The sequence below is a fragment of the Rhinopithecus roxellana genome, chromosome 18, assembly GCF_007565055.1.
Source record: "Rhinopithecus roxellana isolate Shanxi Qingling chromosome 18, ASM756505v1, whole genome shotgun sequence".
Lineage (NCBI taxonomy): Eukaryota > Metazoa > Chordata > Mammalia > Primates > Cercopithecidae > Rhinopithecus > Rhinopithecus roxellana.
The window spans coordinates 4,439,348-4,440,344 of record NC_044566.1 but is presented as its reverse complement, the minus strand read 5'-3'; positions in this window follow the sequence as shown (position 1 = coordinate 4,440,344).

The following is a 997-nucleotide window of genomic DNA, read 5'->3' as shown; positions in this document are numbered from 1 at the left end:
AATTTTGAAATAATTTTTATACCTACTGCTTAAAAAATGCATTACTGAGGATTTGGAAGTTTATTCTGTTGATATTTTGATATGATGGTAAGGTTAACTAACATGTAAGGAATTCTTTGTCTCCATGTCTAGAAGGAGGGCACTGAAGGGAATGCCTTCTGGTATAAAAATCCACTGGAACTTTGATTAAACTTTTTTCAATATTGTTACTTTTGACTTAATTAAAGCACAGAATCTCCAGTCTAAAGGAACATTTTGAGAAAGTTTAAAGACAACAAAATAGAAGAATTTGCAATGGAATAAATATATTTTTAGCCTAAACAGCAGTCGACATTTCAGACAACACTATTATATCATCAGTAGCTTTCTTCTTTACCCATCGGGGGGTCTGTAATTATGTCCTAATTCATATTTAATTGTTTCATCTGAAGACTATTATCTCATTTCTTCATGATTGTCTTATTCTGGCTGTTTATATTTTTTCCTATTCACAATGTCATAATTTTCAGACTAAAATATTGAGCTTAGAAAATATTAGTTTTGTTATAGTTGATATATGTATATGATTTAATTTTTAACTTTTTAAGAAAGTCAAAATATAATAAGAAATGTCTTGTGTCTTAACTATAGATTCCATCTGAATGCTTTAAAATGTCATCTCGCATAGGGTATGTATAGCTATAGTTCCTTGTATAGCAAATATTAAACACTTTTTTACAGGGTATGCTGTTTAACTACTATTATAAATATTTCCAAATAAAAGAATAGGAGAAATTGACAGACACCCTATGGAAACTATAGTTTCTTGTGCATACCAGAAAACTAAAACCCAGCATTTCCCCTGAGAAGTCAAAGCTCAGTTGAAATAGCCTTCTTCTTTGGTAAGTCGTCATTTCAAAATTGTAACGTGAATATTTTTATACAATCATTTTGTGAAATGCAGAAGGACCATTAGCCCACAGTTTGACCTTTGTTTAGACCTAACACTGGAGGAAAG